Genomic DNA, 14715 nt, shown 5'->3' with positions numbered 1-14715 from the left:
TTGGATTATACATTTTCAATTTAAAAAGTTTTATATATTACCTTAACGCTAGTTTCGTGTACAAAATGAATAAATAATGAAAATGTGACCGAGCTTACACTTTATCGTTCTCATTTATCTGCTATATAACTAAAGTTTTTCTGGAGAGTATGCATAGCGCTATCGAAAGACGGAGCTCCAAAACTAGCACAGCAGTACGTTGTAGTTTTGGGAGGTAATGTCCCAATAGTTTCGTCAAGAGAGCAGTCCAAAGTTTAAAACAATTATTGTTAATTTTACTTTCTGTGTATTTCACTATATCTCAAAAAATTATAAAAAGAATTTGAAACATTTTTGTTCTCAGTTATAAAATTCGTTTATCCAAAAGAAAATTCTATGCAAAATATAACTTATAGTAAATGCTCATTATTTTATATAATAATAGTCGAAAAATATTTATAATATTATATATTAATAACTGCAAGGTAGAAATTTTTTTCAAAATTTAACTTTTCACTAATTGACCGATTTAACTGAAATTTTGCTATTTAAAATTGCATTCCTTAAAATGATGTAAAAAAATTTTCTACTATACAATTCAAAAATTTTAAGACTTATGTTAAATAAAAAAACAATGATCATTTACTAAAAGATATATTTTGAGTGGAATTAAATTTAAATAAACGAATTTTACAATTGTGAACAAAAATCTTTCAATTCGTTTAAAAAGTAAAAAAAAGAAAAGTAGTCAAAAAAAAATTAACATGAAGGGATCCAAATTTTGGAATTCTCTTCTGTCCAAACTATTGGAACCGTATCTCCAGAGCTCCGGTTGCCCCCAATATCTTGGGGGCCAGACATTTACATCACTAAAAAAAAAAAAAAGCTGGCTTATTCAGAGAAAGTGCATTTTTGTGTCTGATTTCGTAAAATATTGTTACTGTAAGACTGTCTTTTTTGTGTTAAAAGGGCATTTATATTCTATTCCTTTACTATTTGATTAAAAGGGGCCACATACTGTCTTTGGAGATTACTGACCTCATTTCAAATCAACTTAAATAGAGTTTAATACTCATTATATGAATTATTTGTGTTTGCTTATGCTTTACTGCTATTTTATAGCCTGAATTAATAATGCTTTGTTTTTTTAATAAAGTGGAAAACAGTATTCTTTCTTCTTAGAATAAATCAATTATATTTTAAATGGGAATAAAAAGTACATTGAATGCTTAATTTCTGAATCATTTTGATCAATATTAATGTACTTAAGTGTGTACTCAATAAAAGTTAATTTAAAAAAAGGAGCTGTTATGGTACATTGTTTTCAAAAATGCTGCAAATCAAGTTTCGTTTCTTTTTTGCCTACTATGGCAGGTAACACAACTTTTTTTTTATTATAATTAATTTAAGACAGAAAGTAAGATTTGTATACTATTGAATTTGTAATCTTTGTTGAGAAGAATATAATTACATGTATAGAATTGGCATGTGATGTGAAGATGTGATGATGAATTGGCATGTGAAATGTAAGATACATAATATGTATCTTCAAGAAATGATAAATAAATAAGATACATTTTATTTTGATAATTTTTATTTTTACCTTTTTAATTATTTCTTAGTGGTAAGTAAGAGCACAGCATATATGTAAAAAGTACAAAATAGGACACACAAAAAAAAAATATGTTAGTTGGATCAGAAAATTTGAAGCATGTCTATTTTTTTTTTTGTTCTTATACAATAGAGAAAGAGTATTGGTAGACAGCTTGACTCTATGATGGTGCAATCACATAAGGTTTATGACAGCTACTAGTGGCAACATCCTGAGAAAAGGAGCAGCTAAAAGTCTTGTCTGCTTATTCAGCTGTAAAATAGAAGCATTTTTCTTGATAAAAAAAATTGAAATCATGTTACCTTAAAGTTCTGCAGTGGGTCAGAATCTAATCTAAGACATACATTATATTAATATCAGACAACTATGCTAAATAATAAAGAGCTTAATTATTTTTTATGAATTTAAAAAATTTACAATTATATCTATTACATATAACAAAATTAATGACTAAATTTTGACTTGTTATGGCACAGAGATATTCTTCAAAGTGAATGAGTATCTGCATAAATCATAGTAGAAACATGAAGTCCTGGTAAACATATCTCACAGAAAAGCTTTAAGCAGACAATGCTGTGAGATTATTCTCCGGGACAAATGTAAATCATCAGTAAAACAAACAGCAATGTAAATACTAACAAATTTTTTTATTAAAAACAAATTATATTAAATATTTAAAGAATAATTCCTTAAAAAATCTAGGTAAAAGCTAGAAGAGAACAAGTTGCTTCAAATTAGTATTGCACTCAAGATACCTTGTGAAAATTTCAATGGATGGCTAAGTATATAACTTAAAGCACAGCTTTTTAAATTGTAAATCTAAAAAAGATTGAAAACATTACTTTGAATCAACTTGAGTAACAGAGTGAAAGGGGACATTTAACACAAAAGTATACATTTTAAGAGAAAATTTTTAATAACCAGGAAAGTATTATAAGCATGCACACATACAATTATATATATATAAAATAAAAAATGCCCACGATTTATTAAACCTGGCTCATCCAACATCTTCTGGGACTACTTGCGACACCGTCAGAGTAGTTTCACTACACTTTTGGGTGGAAGTGCTACTCCAACTCATACTTTGGGATTTGGTGCATTCGTCACTTAAAAAATCTAAACATAAAAAAGGAGTTGAAAAGGGTGTTAATATCTGAAGGCATGTTGACGCAGTTAACAGAACATTGGAGCACACATCCACAATTAGGAAATCGCTCTCGTGCTTTGCTAGTCGACCAAAAAGCTTTTATTAACAATAAAAAATTGGCCCACTTCCTCCATGCATGTTTAACTTGTCATGAGGTTGAACTAATTCTCTCAACTCAATCTTCTAGCATTCAGGTGTTCACTCAAGTATTATAGTTATAATGGGTTTTGCAAAAATGAATTTTTGAATCACATAGTTACAGTCTAGTAAAAGAAGTAAAAACTAAAGGAAGATAGTTCTCATTGTTACAATTTTAAGTTATGTCTAAGTGTTGATAGGTTACTGGGTTACAAAGTTACATTGAGAGTTAAATTGTTAAAATTAAATAAATTATTGTTACGAGAGGTTTGATGCTCGGTTTCTTATTTTCAATTCTTTTGCAGGTTTTCCATTTAATCAGGTTATTTACGACTGAAAGAGAGGGGTAGTGTCTGATTAATCTTATTTAATATTTCTATTGCAGAATCCATCAGAGTTTAGACATAAATAACAGCATTTAAAGAACAAGACAATCACAGGATATTACATCACAACATTTAATAGTTAGTCACAGCACAGATTTTTTAAAAATTTATTTTCTTTGCATATGACATAAATGAGCTCACGGCCAACTGCTTGATCGGCGGGTGCACTGCCTACGGTAGAACTTAGTTGCAGAACTGTGGTGAACAATAATTTTGTACAAAATAAGAGGTAAACAGCAGAGCAACAATTTCGTGCTTTTGTATAAACAACTGAAGTTTATTTAAAAATGATAAAAGATTTCGCTTTTGTAAGAGATAATAAGTCTGTGTATAGTTCATTTTGTAAATATACATCTTTAACCTTAGCTGATAATTGTCTTTGCCAGGTCCTGTGAATGTGCCATTTACATAGCAAACGTGAAACCTTTTCAAAAATCGTATTGAATGGATCAGCTGTAAATTTATTATTAGTCATTATACAATAACAATTTAGGTTTGGAATTTTAGATTTAAGAGAAAGAAATACTTAATGGTTTCTGCATCTAAACTGCTAGTAATAAAATGTGCAACTGGATAACTATGTCAAAACTCTGTAACTGAAGTTTATCTAAAAATATGATAAATATTTGTGTTATGAATTAAGCTAAAGAGACTTTACTACATCATCAAGTAAAACTTAAATAGAACATTAAACAAGGAAACCCATATTTCTTTTAGACTGCTCTTATATCTCACAACTTGCAAACTTAATTCTTTATTTTGATCTTTTAGAACAGACACATTTACAGACTGATGGCAGAAATAACTAACTTTTTAAAAAATTAACATAAGCAACTAACTTAACTTTCTGATACAAGAACAATGTTAACCTTAAAGGACAAAAAATAAATCTTCAAAAAATAACTAAAGCATTACACCAATATTAACAAAAATATGGTTTAATAACACAAGCCTGCGAAATTGAAGTTTTTGAAAAATACAAGAGAAGTTATTGTTGATTTATATGTTATTTGATGTGCTGATTTCGAAAATGATCTTCATTTTTCCTAATCACATTAGGATTTTTTGTAAAATCGATATTAATGTTTTTACTAAAATCCTATTTGGAAAGGAATTTTCTCAAACAAATTTTCAAGTACTATCCAGTAACTGCTCTCTTCATTCATTTTGATCTATGTAAAATTTAATCTTGTGAAAGAAAATTGATTTTTGAGCTATCAGCTAATTTTTTATAGGTCAAAATGAATAAAAAATACTGTTACCAGACCGCACAAGTCACCTCTGGTCGAGGGAAAAACAATAAGTTCCTTGCGTTTAAACTTTTTATATCAGTTTCTGGAAAAAATCACCAACATACAATTTTAATTAATTTTTTTTTATTAAGATAGCTTACGTAAAATTGACGATTGACCAAAAATAGCAAATATTGTGTATGTGTACATGAAAGTTTGAAACAAATACAAAACAAGCAAAAAACTTATTGGTAATTTAAAGGTAACGTAAAAAAGAGAAAAGTTTCTATTTAAGGATATACTCGTTTTCCTCTGAAACTTATTTTTGGTGATCTTCTTTTATGCTAAATCTCAGATCTATCCCGAGCTATCATCGAACAGTAGTCGGCGAGCATGTTCTTGTCCCATCTTCCTTGATATTTACGCTCCATATATCTGATATCTTGATGGAACCTTTCTTCTTGTTCTTCGCTGACTGCTCCTAAATTATCGGGTAAAAAGTTCACATGTGAGCAAAGGAAATGCATTTTTACACTCATGAAGCTACCCAAAGTTTTAAATTTGTCCAGCATTTTCATTACAATTTCCTAATAATCAGGATCCTTGTAATTACCCAGAAATTTACTGACGACATCTTTGAAAGCAACCCAAGTTTCTTTTTCCGTTGCTGCCGTGTCTCAAATTCTTTATCCTTCATGAGTTTGCGGATATCTGGACCAACAAAGATTCCTCCGTTCAACTTGGCTTGGGATAAACCTGAAAACTTTTCGAACGGGTATTTGAAACAATCGCCATATTTTGAAACAGCCTTGACAAACTGCTTCATTACACCTTATTTTATATGTAGCGGAAGTAACAATACTTTTTTCGAATCAACTTAGCTGTTTCGAATAACGTTCTTGGTGCCTGAGTCAAGATTTTGTCTTTTCAGTCATTCTTTTTTTTACCCAATGTTGAGTCTTGTCACGGCTGTCCCATTCACAAATGAAACATGGGAACTTTGTAAATCCACCTTGTTGACCAAGAAGCATGGAGATAACTTTCAAATCACAGGAGATGGTCCAACTGTGATCGATGTATTTTAGTTTGTCTAGGACGAATACCAGGTTTTCATAGCATTCTTTTAAATATACTGAGTGTCCAACTGGTACAGATGCATACTGGCTCCCATGATGAACAGCTTTGAGGCTTCTTTTAGATGAATCTATAAACAGCCTCCACTCATCTTTTTCGTAGATGACATTAAATTTGCTCATCAATCCAGGAACATCAGAACAATATACAAAGTTCTCCTCTTCATCAAAGTACTTAATAAATTCCTTTTCACGATTCCTGTACTAATAAAATGATGTTCCTTTGGCCAATAAGTTTTTTTTTCTTTCTGTCTGGAGCCTAACAATTCATCTGCCTCTTTCAAAAGGCCAAGATCACTGCTCAGATAATTAAGTTCAACCTGAGAGAAGGGCTGAGGTGAACTGGCTACAGGTGGCTTATATTCAATATCGGAGTCTTGAACTTCTGGATGTTTCAAGTCTGAAGAGATGATTGGCAATTCAGTTGGAGGCGCAGGCTCACCAGGTCCATAAGGAACGAGGCATATAGCCGATTTAATACTATCAGGATAAGATATTAGCCTTTGATTGTTCTGGTTATACCCACGAACATAGCAGGAACAAAAATAACAATCATCAAAGTGGTTTTTGGGCCCCCTCCATGTCATAGGAATTCCAAATGAAACACTACACACAAACTTTATAGAGAGCCCACGATTTGTTCTGGTCTCCTAATTTCATGCCAAAATATGCTCCATTAGTTGTCTTACATAGTCTGTAATGCTCCTCATGCAATTTTTAACAACACTATACTCGCCGCATACATAACAAAAGCCACCTGGGAAAGTTTTACAATGTCTCGAACTCGAAGTCATGTTTCACGAAACACACAGAAAAAAAGCAGACGTTAAAGTCACTCCCTATTACGTTTGCTAGTGTTTCTGAGAGGTCAGCGAACCTAGATAAAAATTCTCGCGACGCTATTGTTAGAGAGAGATTGTGACAGAGTAGTCATAGAGGGCTGCTTTTGTAGATTTAACCTAAGTAGAATGCTGGTCAGTCAAGAAGTTAAGCAATTCAAAAACGAAATTTTTTTATGATAAATGTTCATAAAAATTCCAGTAAAACTGAATTTTTCAAAAAAACGCAACGTGATAGAAAGTTTTCATTATTATTTTCCATTTCAGCACCAAAAAATACATTAAGTTCAGCTATCAGACCCCTTGAATTTTTTTCATCGAAGGCCTGTGTAATAAAAGTTTATTAACTTCCAGACATAGTTTTTTTCTTCCTCTCTTCTTCAGCCCGCATTTGATTTAGAGTGAAAAAGAGAGACCTTATATTATTTTGAATGTTTTATAAGTCAAAATCAATCCTACTGAATACATGACAATTCATCATTTATTATGAAGTAAGATTTAAATACTTTTAAAAATGACATTAATTAATTTTATTTCTCCCTATTGATAGAAATTGAATGCTAAAATAATAAATTTTTAAAAATTGATGAAGAAAAAAGAAATAATTTTTTTAAAATAATCAATATAATACATTTATTGTTTATTAATAAAGGAGGAAGATACTAACCAGCCTTTCTTTCTAACCAACCAGCTTAATGTCTTTTTCTTAGCCTGCATTTGATTAAAGAAAAATACTGGGAAACATCAAAAGATAATTATTCTGAACTTAATTATTTTATTAAAATTTTAATTTACAAACAGAACACTATAACAATACAGTTTTAAAAAAAACACTTAAGGTAAAATGCCACCGTTAATAATATTCAATTGCACAATGTCAGATTTGATTTAAGCGAAATCTTTCAAGTCTTGAAAAGTGATTTCACGTCACTCTCTGAAACCGAATTTAGGACGAGGGTCAGGGAGAGACTGACCGAGATGTGTTATCGGTCGATTAGAGAGAAATTCAAATTGGAATGTAGAATCGCAGTCAAAATAGTGTTGAATCAACTTGCACCTAAACAAGTTGATCTTATTCTGGGAAAGGAAAACAACATTCATCCGAACATTGTTAAGCTCACTTGGTGGTCGAGTTACACAAAGTTTATTCTAAACAAAAATTTTAGAATTTCAAGTCGAGCGCATCAGTACAGAAAACTATATTACGATAAGGAAAGCTTTGTTATCGTAAGGGAAGAGGATGTGAAGTATGCAAGAAAGGCTATAAAGCGATTGCATAAACTTAAAGTCATTGTTCAGAAGGATAATACGCTATCTTCCATAAGTCATTTAAATTCTTGTAAAAATAGCTTACTGATAGAAAGTACATGAAAAGAAATTGCAACATTTAAGTGATTTAACTATTATTTAAATTTTGCCTATTCTACTTTTCAGTGTAGATTCAAATTCAGTGCCTGTCATTGGAAAAAAAAAAACTTTTTAGTCTGATTATACGAGCTAATAATTCATAATACATTTATTACTTTAATTGAAATACAGTAGGGAACCGATTACCCGGAACGGTCGGGACGATCGCTTTTCCGGATAACTGATTTTTCCGGTTTTCTGAATCGCTACAAAAAACCGTTTTTTTAATTGTTAAACCCAACTAAAAAAAATAATAAAATTGGAAATAATCTTAAAAATATGAAAAAACGATGAAGTAATACACTAATGATTATTTCCAAAATGATGGTAAGGTAAACATCTTTAAAAAAAGAAAGAAAAATGAAAATTTTTTTTAAAAAATGGCGAGAAAACTTATCGAATTTCGTTCCGGTTTTTGGGTTTTCCGGTTTTCTGATTTCCGGATAACGGGTTCTGTACTGTAATTAAGTATAATTAAGCTATGTAACAAAATATTGCTAGCTGTTGAGTAAATAATACATGAAATTCATTCAAAATGATGTTATGTAAAGCATTACTCTATAATAGGATTTTAAATAATTTATGATTTGAAATCTTTTAGGGAGAAAGAGAGATATTTTCTAATTATGCTATTTACAATCACCCAGGCACTAATTAAGTTAATTTCTATTAGATGTCTAGTATGTTTTTAAGATCTCACAGTACCTTTGCAACAATTATTTTAAATAAAGATATAATAATTCATTTTGTGGATGCTTTACATGCTCATTTAACTTATAATCAATAATTTATTTTCAAAAAGTAATTAAACTGTTTAATTTTTTTAACATTTTAAAAAAATTTGAAAAAATTCAAAAATTTTAAATCCCTAAGGCTTTTTTATTTGAACATATTTTCAAAAAAATTTTTTTCCCTTGGTGCTTACCATATTCATCTTAACAATTTGTGCATTTATTTGTTGATTAATCAATTAGAATATTTTTGATAGATTATTTTGTAAAAATGTAGAAAAAAAGGTTAAAAATTCCTGTTAGGTATATATAACATGCTGTAAAAATTTTAATACCTTATAAAATGCTTATTCCATGCACAGTTTAAATAAGTGTATTATACTCAAGATAAAAAAGTAATAATACTTAAATAGAAAAAATTCCTTAGGGATTTAATTAAGATTAAAACACAAAATTATCATCAATGAGGAAAAGCACTCTAAAATCTGTCTGCTGTGCAAGTTTCTGTATTAGGACAATCTAAAATCAGTCATAACTTTTTTAAAAATGTAGATAGATAGATGACTTTTTTTCAGTGAATTTGAAATAGTTTAAAGTTTTATTATAAGCAATAAAAAAATTCGATACTTTGGTCATTTTTTGGGTACTGTGACCTCTTAAAAATATTAAATTTTTTTTGCAGACATAAAGCATGTGATTGAAATGGAAAGTAATGAACATAAAAGAATAAATGTATTTTAAATGCAATTGAAATATTTGACTAAAATTTCAAGTATTACTCAAAGCTCTTAGAAATAATATTTCTTTTAAATATACATGTATTAAAATAATTTAAATATCACATTATAAAGTTAACTATTTGATAATAGTAATTATTGTCCAATATGTCATTTGCAATATTGATAAAAACTAATAAAAATTTCATAGCAAATCAAATAATTCAGATGCATTTAGTTTATTCTAAAAATAATTAAGGAGTGGACTTTAAATTAAAAATATTATCTTCCTGGCTTTTTCATTTTCCACTTTATTTTTCATTTGAGTATACTAGGACATTTATCAAAATTAAAAAAGGAAGCCTCTCACAGAGATATAAGTAAGCTTTTCTTCTGTTATCTGTTCAATATTAGATGGCTAAATATATGGTTCATCATTAAATTGGAAGCATTTGAGATGCAACAACATCCTCAAAAATATTCATAGAAAAGATCTGCATAATAAATGTTATTGTGATTTCATAATTAATGTCATGAAATTACTAAAATATTTCTTGTGAACTTAGCTAAAAAATTTTTTTTTCCTTTTAACTCTGAAATGTAAACTAATTATAATAATTATAATAAAAGGCTAAGAAATAGAAGTCCTATCACTTTTTCTTTTTTATTTGTAGTGAAGAGCAGTTCTGGTATGATAACAACAAATGAAAAGGAACAATTCTGGCACCGCCGCTGGAATAGAACACATGAAGAGAAAGGTATTTTGTTGCCGTTGAACATAAAAGAATTTGAAAATGGTTTACCCTACCTTCCAAAAATATATAAACTTATAAATATAGATTTTATATGAATGATAAATAGGTTTAAGTAGCATTCAATTTTACTCAAAAATGATAACTAGCTACAAATTAGATTTAAAAAAAATTTTAAATTTAAATCAGTGACATTTAAAAAAAAAAATTCAAGTGGTTTAAATTATGATTTTTCCTCTTTCAATACCTATTCATGTTAAATAATTCCTTGTTAACAATGTTTGATATTTCTGATTCATACCGAAATAAAGACAATAATGTTATCTTTTTAACATATTAATAACTGGTACATTCATATATTTTAAATAGGCATTAAGAAAAGATGTTGGTGCATGCAAAAGTCTCATTCAGACATGTATTCTTTAATCCAACATGCTAAGCAGGGCATGTATTAAAATGTTGAAATTTTTTAAGCACTAGGAGATCCTGAATAACACACAAAAATAATGGGTTAGCGTTATTTTTAAAAAATATCTATAAATTTATTAAAGAAAATTATTTAGAGTCATATAATAATAATAAGAACAAACAGGTATGAAAGTTACAACAATAAATTTAACATGTTAAGCAACATACCGAGCTGGTTCTAAGAGTTTTTTAGCAGTTACACCATCTCCCTGCTTTAACTTGATCAATGCCAATTCAGTCATAGTGAAAGGTATCAAATACATATCATCTTTAACTCACTTTTCACTGAAATATTTCCAATTGTTTAGGATCACAAAAAATATAATTAAACAACCAAAAAATCCTAAAGGACTTTTGAAATGAAATCATAAGTTTTTCTGTATTGTTTAGCTTTATTCATTCACATATAGCACGAAATAATTATTTCTTATATTTTAGTATTTTTATTATTCTTTTGAGGTCAAAATGCAGCAAATTTACATTTTGTTTGAAAATATTCATAAAAATTCATAAAAAGAAGTTTTTAAATAATAACATGTAATATAAGTCTTATAATGTATAATGTTAATCCTTCACTAAATAGTTTTTTTCTTCCTCTTTTTTGAATCAAATTTTCACTTAATCATAATACTTCATTAGAAATTAGAAATTTTTCTCCACTTCCATAAACTTTCTTGTCTTTAGTTAAATAAACTCAGTAAATATTAATGGTTACCTTTTGTAGAAAAATATCCAACATTCGTTTTCTTATCTAGGGAAAAACTATTATTTGGAAAGGAAGTAAAAAGTTTCTTTTAAAACAAAATTTCTTAAAACTTTATGTTAATAAGTAAATCAAAATCAACCAACTACTTTGTGATTCATATGTTTATGCTTATTATCATCTTTTTTAGAGTATAACAAAAGTTTGAAAAAATAATGGACATCAAATATAGCTTAAAAACATAGAAAAAATATTACAAAAATAGAAATTAAATTTTCAAAGCATGAAAATTAATAAAGTCTATTTCAACAAGATATTTTTAAATAATGCAACAACCATTTTTAAACTTTTATCAACATTAATTTTACTAATATAAATCTTTATATCAAGAAGCTGGGAGAAAGCTGTGCACAATTCTTATTAAAATGTAAATTGTGGAAAACACTTTGATTAAAATTTATAAGAAAGCTAATATGAACTAATTTATTTAAGTAATGAATCACAAATTAAAAACTGCCAGTAATTACATAGGTGTCAGAATCTAATAAAACAAATGGGATTGATGAATTAGTCACATCAATTATAAATTAGCTATCAATAATTTTAAAATAAATTTCATTCAACGTATTTTATTTTAATACACAAATTAACAAAAAAACAAACACTGGTTTTCATTATTGTAATAATTGTAATTTAATTGAGACAATTATCAGTCAAGATCAGTAGACTACTGATGGACTCTGGTCTACTGATTGAACTATATTTTAGAGTGAATATTTTTAAAGATACATTCTCTTGTAATTAAATTGTTACTGCAGAAATTGTTATTGTTAGAAATTGATCAACTTGTATTAAAGATTTTAAAATTTTGCAATATGATCTACAGATTTAGTTTTTAGCCAAGTTATAGAAATAAGCACCTGTACATTGTTTCTAGATTATATTAATTGAACTGTATTTGTGCTTTTATTTTTATTCGTCAATTTGTAAATCACTCTAGTATTCAGCGGTAAATTACGTGCATGTTAACTAAAGACTATAATACTTACGTAGTTTTATACAGTATTTTAAACCGAGTTTTTATTTAAACCCAAACAGCCAACAATCAATATAAGGACTCTTGCTGACTTAAACAGAGCACTTAAATTATAGTATAGTGAGGTAACATATATAAAATAAAGTTTCTAAAAATTTAATTGTTAATAATTCTTGCGAGGTAGATACATTTTTTTCTGTAATTTAAAAAATAGATTTAACACTTCTCTTTAAATACTTCTTTTAGGAATGAAGACATTTAATTTTAAATGCTATTATGGAAAGTTTCATGGAACCAGGTGTGCCAAAAATTACGTATGATTCGAAAAATTAAGCAAAGAACGGAGGATATTTACTAAAACATTTTTCTTGTTTAATTTCAAAATTAGATACTAAGATTGTCAGCAGATGGAATCTATGGCTACAAACACCATTGTTCCAACTAAAAAAGTATTTGCAAGAATGTCATGTCTAAATTAATGTCCTTAAACTTGGCCAGGTTTTGCTGCATATGGTAGTCATTTAGAAAAATTTCCTTCTGTTGTCTTTTAATATTATCAGAACTTTTGTTCAATTATGTGCAACTAATTTTGAAACTAAAAAATTACCTAGTTTCTTAAGAACAGTAGAAAAGCAAGTAATTCTATCACCTTCATTTTTTCTTTAGTTAATATTTCAAATTCTAGGTCATTTTTCTGACAGCAAGTATAATGAACAGTAAAATAACATTGCATGCATCAAATGGGACTTTCATATCTTACATTTTAATGAAGAGGTCTATGCAATAGGGAAGCCTACAAAAAAGAATGTAAGCTATTTATAAAAACGCAAATGAAATTAGTCAGTCTATAATATTGCATGTGCAAATAAAAAAACACACAATAGCAAATAAAGCTAATTACCAATAATTTATTCATTCAAATTATTTTAAAATACAGTCGTTTAAAATCGTATCAAGAAATGACTCCACGGAAACAATCTTCAACTTGATTGATGCGACCCAAATTAGTACCGCTGACTCGACCAAATTATATACACCTCTCAGTAATATTAATCATGTCGTGTGCCCGCTATATCTAGATAAATATGATTATGAAAAAAATTAGAGACAATAACTAAAAACACACAAAATTCACTGAATTGGTTAAGTAAGAACATTTTAAAAAGTGCAATGTCATTAATTTTGAAACTTCACAAGAAACTTGATTTATGAGTATTTTACAAGATGAAGTTTTAAATAAATTTTATCTAAAACTGATTTTGCCAGCTAAGTGTTACACAATGAGTCAAGATGCAACAAGTTTTCAACTGTGATAAAACTAGTGCTTATATATATATATATATATATATAATTTCTTAGGGACAATTTCACTTCGATATTCAACGTTTTTGATATAAGTTTAAAATCTATTTTTTATCACAATCAGGCTGAGTTATGAGAGCGAATGCAAAATATATGCCTATTGTGGCAAAATGACCGATGCACAAAAACTAAGTGACAGTACAATAGACTACACATAAATATTTTTGAAAATTAAAAAGAATAAAACAATTTTAGTACTTAAAAAATTTAAAAAAATAAGAATCAAGGAGGAAAAATGTTTTAAGAAATTAAAAAGAATGCATGAAGAAAGATTTTAAGGAATAAGAACTTTAAAAAAAATGAGCCCCACACCAGACTCCAAAGAATGGAAATTAGTACTTGATAACAATACTGTATTTTTCACTGAGGAACCAAAGTATCAATCTCAGACATGATAAATGTTAATGTTTTTTTTTTATTTATAAGATAGACAAATGATTCCTGAAAGAAGAAATTATCTGAATTTTCTTCAATGTTGTTTTCTTTTAGTGCTTAATTTTTTATCTTTTCGTATATAAAAAATAAATAAAAGACTTACAGACAAAAGAAACATTAAAACAAACAAATTCCACCATAGTTGAACTAAGTGTGGCTTTAAAAAAAAGAAGAAAAAAAGATATTAAAGTTTGTAAAATCTATTGCAATAACTGAAAAAAGATTGATGATAAAAACTTCAAGTATTTACTACGAAATCGCACAAATTGAGCAGGTGAAAAAGAAGTTAATCAAATGTATGTTTCGAGATTCACATATTATAATTAATAACACTGTACTAAAAATATTGAGATTTTAAAAATATTCAAAATTTAGCAGTGACAACTGCTGAAAAATTGATAGAAAAAAAACAGTAGAATTATCGTATAAGATTATTAATATTCAGTTGCGCAATTTGAATTTTCTGTATCATAGTAATATCTGTGTTTTAAGATATCATGTCCTCCATGAACTCCAAAAAAAAAAAACTTAAATCAAGTCTGCGAAAAATCAATTACACAAATAAATACGTGATTAGAATTTCTCGCTTCTTAATAATATTGTATGAAAATATCACGATTTAAAAAATCCTGACGA

The 14715-nt window shown here is 28.0% G+C and overlaps 1 long non-coding RNA gene across 1 annotated transcript; it reads right to left on the bottom strand.

Moving 5' to 3' along the window:
* Positions 1 to 1207: 1207 nt before the first annotated feature.
* LOC147806885 (uncharacterized) lies at positions 1208 to 14199 on the bottom strand. Its single transcript, XR_015435336.1, has 3 exons — positions 13184 to 14199; positions 10712 to 13075; positions 1208 to 1843 (listed from the first exon to the last, which is right to left on the bottom strand). It is a non-coding gene; the product is annotated as an uncharacterized LOC147806885 (long non-coding RNA).
* Positions 14200 to 14715: the final 516 nt, after the last annotated feature.

Source organism: Parasteatoda tepidariorum, chromosome 7 (assembly GCF_982258835.1).
Source record: "Parasteatoda tepidariorum strain Cologne lab strain chromosome 7, Ptep-v5.0, whole genome shotgun sequence".
NCBI classification, from domain to species: Eukaryota; Metazoa; Arthropoda; class Arachnida; order Araneae; family Theridiidae; genus Parasteatoda; species Parasteatoda tepidariorum.
Note: the sequence above shows the minus strand (reverse complement) of the source record. Positions and strands in the feature narration are given on the sequence as shown.